This window comes from Humulus lupulus, chromosome 4, assembly GCF_963169125.1.
Source record: "Humulus lupulus chromosome 4, drHumLupu1.1, whole genome shotgun sequence".
In the NCBI taxonomy this organism is placed as follows: Eukaryota; Viridiplantae; Streptophyta; class Magnoliopsida; order Rosales; family Cannabaceae; genus Humulus; species Humulus lupulus.
In genome coordinates, this window is record NC_084796.1 from 113,694,258 (window position 1) to 113,699,804 (window position 5,547).

Consider the following 5,547-nt stretch of genomic DNA (forward strand, 5'->3'; position numbering starts at 1 on the left):
TTGTAAATGAATCTGCAAGATTATCTTCAGTTGCAATCTTCATAACCTTCACATCTCCCCTAACCACATATTCTCGAATAATGTGATACTTCATTTCAATATGCTTACTTCTCTTGTGACTTCTAGGTTCTTTCGAGTTGGCTATCGCTCCTGTATTGTCAAAAAACAACACAAGCAGTTTATCCATTTCTGGAATAACACCAAAATCTGAATAGAACTTCTTTAGCCAGATTATTTCCTTAGCTGCTTCTGATGCGGCTATATACTCAGCCTCCATGGTGGAATATGAGATTGTAGAGTGCTTTACGCTTCTCCAAATCATAGCTCCACCCCCAAGAGTAAACACCATTCCAGAAGTAGACTTCCTGTCATTGACATCAGTTTGAAAATCTGAATCGGTGTAGCCTACATGGTTCAAAACACCACCCTTGTAGACTAACATATAATCCCTAGTCCGCCTTAAATACTTCAAGATATGCTTAACTTCTATCCAATGTTCCGATCTTGGGTTTGACTAATACCTGCTCACTACTCCCATTGCATAGCAGATATCTGGTACAGTACACAACATGGCAAACATCAGACTTTAGACTGCAGATGCGTAATGAACTTTTCTCATTGCATCTTCCTCTTCAGGAGTCTGGGGAGACTGCTTCTTTGAAAGATGAATTCCATGGCGGGACGGTAGACGCCCTTTCTTGGAATTTTTGATTGAGAAATGTTCAAGCGCTTTATCTATATAAGCTGCTTGAGATAGAGCTAAAAGTTTGTTCTTTCTATCCCTGATGATCTGGATACCTAGAACATAACTTGCTTCACCCTAATCCTTCATCTAGAATTGAGTGCTCAACCAATTATTCACATTTGATAATTTCTTAACATTGTTTCTAATGAGTAAGATATCATCTACATAAAGAACCAGGAATACCACTATTTTATTTTCCTTCAGTTGGTAAACACAGGGCTCATCAATATTTTGTTCAAAACCATAGGTTTTGATTACTTCATCAAACCTAAGATTCCAGGAACGAGAAGCTTGCTTAAGTCCATAAATGGACCTATTCAACTTGCAAACTTTTCCTTCTTCTCCAGCTACTTTAAATCCTTCTGGCTGATTCATATAAATGACTCCGTTAAGCTTTCCATTAAGAAAAGCTGTCTTGACATCCATTTTCCAGATCTCATAGTCGAGAGCGGCTGCTATGGATAGGAGGATGCGAATAGACCTAAGCATGGCTACCGAACTAAAAGTTTCCTCATAGTCCATGCCTTCTCTTTGGGTATAACCCTTTGCCACTAATCGAGCTTTATAAGTCTTGATATTTCCATCAACACCTCGTTTCTTCTTGTAGATCCACTCGCACCAAATGGCCCTAAAGTCACTAGGTGCTTCCACAAGATCCCAGACAGAATTTGAGTACATGGACTCCATTTCCTGTTTCAGGGCTTCGAGCCATAGTTCATTTTTAGGGCTAGCCATTGCCTGTTTGAAAGACAACATATCATCATCGCTAGTGTCACCAGCAACCATATTGGTTTCACCATCCAAACCATAGCGAACTGGGTTCCTAGAAACCCTCCCACTATGACGAGGTTCCGTGACTGTTTGCTCAGGAACAGTGGTACTTTCTTCATTTAAATCGATTTGCTTTAGTTGGACATGAAGAGTGGGAATTTCATCATCAACTTGCGTTGATGACGATGGAACATTGGTTGGAGTCAATTCTTTATCCATCTCCTCTAAAACTACTTTGTTCCGAGGTTTAAAGTTCTGGACATAGTCATTTTCCAGAAAAGTAGCATTTGTAGAAGTAAACACTTTCTTTTCTGAATGACTATAGAAAAGTCCACCCCTAGTACCTTTAGGATAGCCAACAAACATGCAAACTTCAATTCGCGGTTCTAGCTTTCCCTCCTTTTTCCTTAGGACGTGGGCGGGACACTCCCAGATTCTATAATGGCATAAACTAGGTTCACGACCATTCCAGCATTCTAAAGGTGTTTTGGGGATTGATTTAGACGCCATGAAATTGAGAATGTCATTCGCGGTTTCAATTGCATGTCCCCAGAACGAAGTTGGTAGAGTTGAATAACTAAGCATGCATCTAACCATTTCTAATAAAGTTCTGTTCTGGCGTTCCACTACACCATTTTGTTGCAGAGTACCTGGGGCAGTAAGTTGTGATAAAATTCCAAGTTCAGTTAAATGATCTTGGAACTATATATCCAAATATTCCCCATCCACATCAGTTCGCAAGATCTTTAACGTTTTACCTAATTGGCTCTGAGCCACTGCTAGGAATTCCTGAAACTTTGAAAATATTTCTGGTTTCCTATACATTAGGTAAAGACACGAGTATCTAGAGTAATCGTCAATGAAAGTGACGAAATACTCAAAACCACCCCTGGCTTGTACATTCAAAGGTCCACAAACATCTGAATGCACAAGACCAAGTGGTTCTTTAGCCCTATCACCCTTTGCAGAGAATGGACGCTTGGTCAGTTTGCCTTCTAGACTAGATTCACACATAGGTAATTCACCTAAGGTTAGTTCCCTCAAACGTCCGTCCTTTATAAGTCTTTGAATCCTATCATAGCCAATGTGACCTAGTCTCAAGTGCCATAAATACATCATATTATTGTTATCAGTCTTTTGACGTTTATTGGTTCTAGGTTTAACTACTTTGAATAAATCATTGTTAAGAGCAAGGGGTTCGTTAGGTCGCAGAATATAAATCCCATTTTCCAAACATGCAATACACAATTGTGATCCTTTGAAGGAAATAGATATATTAGAACTTTTGAAAGTCATAAAAGAATTTTTCTAATTGCAACATGGAAACTAAAATTAAATTTCTACTAAAATCCGGAATAAAAAATACATTTTTTAAAATTAAGTATTTATTTCTGAACTTCAGACGAGCTCTTCCTCTAGCTTGGATCGCCACGATCGCTCTGTTCCCAACTCTAAGCTTTAAGCTGCCTTCGTCCACTTCCTCCCACGATTCAAGAAGCTGTAAAGAGTTACAAACATTGTTAGTATATCCAGAATCAATAATCCAAACGGATTTATCATTCTCTAAAACACATGTTTCCAAGATAAATGAACTATAATCATTACCATTGTTTTTAGCTGCTAGAAACTTGGGGAAATCTCGTTTCCCATGTCCCTTCTCTTTGCAGTGAAAACACGTACCTTTACCTTTCTTGTTTTTCTTGTTCTTCCCCTTAAGCGTCTGTGCACTAGGTTGTGTACTCGTCTTTGTAGCCTTTGCAGGCTTGGTGTTGTTGTTTTGTCCATCTTTCCTCTAGTTTCCAGCTTTCGAAGACGAAGCTTGGTTAGCTTCAGCCTTAGCTGGATCAGTAGCAACAATAGTAGTCTTATTTTCTACTCCTTTACTAGGTCCACCCATGATAGGCTCAATAATATGAAGCTCGTTCATGAGCTGCGTCAGACCATAGTTGAGTTGATCACGAATGTGCAGACATGGTGCCATCCGAGCATTGATGGTGCCATCACGTATGTGAGGAGACGGTGTTATCCAAGCATTTATGGTGCCATCACAAACGTTGACGGTGCCATCACGAACGTGCGGACACAGTGCTCATTTTAGGGATTCCTCAATCATGACGAATTCAAAGTTGTCACCAATCAACACAATGTTGATGTTCTGCTTCCAATTAACGAAGTTTTCTCTTGTGAGTTTCTCCATAGAAAATTGAGAAGGATGGGAGTAGACACAGACACTACTTAACTTAAAACTACAAATCACCAATAAACAACCTAGTATTCGATCAAAATAAGAAAACAAAATCTCTTATTTTATGAGATAGACCCACAGTTTCGACAATCATAGATTTAGTCCTAGTAGTCACCGTAGGGGTGAGTCTAGTAGAATTTGATCTATAATTATCTATCTTTCGAGATCTAACCTTGTCAAAATAACTAATGAACATCTTTCGTAGGGGGACGAATCAAAGCGCCTCGAGGTCCCATTAAGCTATTGACTATGTTAAACCAACGGTGGAGATCGAATAAAAATCTTAAAATAAGCTCATTATAAAATTAAAAATACTATTTTTTTTATTATTTATTTTTAGAAAATTAATGACTATGATTTTCCAAAAAATTGAAAAGATTAAATTTTTTAAAACCAAAGTCCTATAGTTTCCTATTATTTCTAAAGTGTCACATTGAAACAAATTCAATTAATTTAGAATTAATTTGTTACTAATCTAAATTTAGGTTTAACCAATATAATGAACCTATACAATTAAGTCCAACTCAGGTAAATGGGCCTTAACAATTGGGCTTGTATGGAGGAGAGCTGGGTCCAGTATGTTGTTCCCACTACAAAGGCCCCCAATCTTCAATACAAGGTCCAAAAGACAGGAATTTAAACATTCGTTTTATTATTTGATTAGTCCCACTATAGTCATGCAAAGCAAATGGGTCTTCACAAGTGGAATCACCCACAAGAGAGGAATTTAAACTTTACATTTTCTAATGGGCTCAAATAAAACCTATCATTATATGAATATTTTATTTGGCAAAAACCATATATCTAACAAATATATGGGCCACTATATGCATCTAAGCCCAATTGCAAAACTACCACATATAGTGCAAACAGACATGTTATAATTGGATGGGCCTAATCATGTTACTATATGAGCAATTCTATGAATTTATGCAAAAATATCACAATTTATTTCATTTTCAAAAATACCACAATTAATTATCTAGAGTTTATCAAAAAATTCAAATTAATTAAATTTTTCCAAAAAATAAGTTAATTTAAATGAAATTTATCAACAATTAACAATAGTTAATTTAAATTTCATTTATCAATAATCAACTTGGTTTTAGGTTAATTTGAAAAAAAAAATATTAGTTTAATTTAAATAGGATTTATCAACAATTAACCAAAGTTAATTTAAATCACATTTATTAAAAAATATATATTATTAATTGGTTGAAAAAAATGATATTTTCCAAAATTTAACCGATTTTAAATTTTAAAATCAATATCTTAACTGTTTTTCAAAAATATCTTGTGTTGTTACAACTATAGCTAATATTTTAACCATTTAAAAAAATAAAATATTAATAGTTATAACAATCCTAAAATATCTCAAAACAGTTAAATATTCATAAAAATATCTAACAAACAAAATTCAAATTTCAAATAATTTAAATATTAAAAACTATAGAATAAAAAGATATTTATATTTTCAAATAAAAATTTAATAAAATATCAAGAATTTAAAAGAAAATATCTTAAATATCTGATATCGTAATTCTAATATTTTAATATATAAAAAGATTTAAAATTAAGTTGTAAGTATATTTTTGAATTTGAATTTGAATATTTATAGAAAATATTTAATTATTTAAATCTCAACTAACAAAAATATCTTATTTAAAAAAAAAAAAATTTAAATACAAAACATATCCGATATTTTTGGTTTTTTTATTTTTTTTGATCAAGAAGAAAATATAATTCATTAATCAACCAGCCAAACCATACAAAACAGACTACAAAA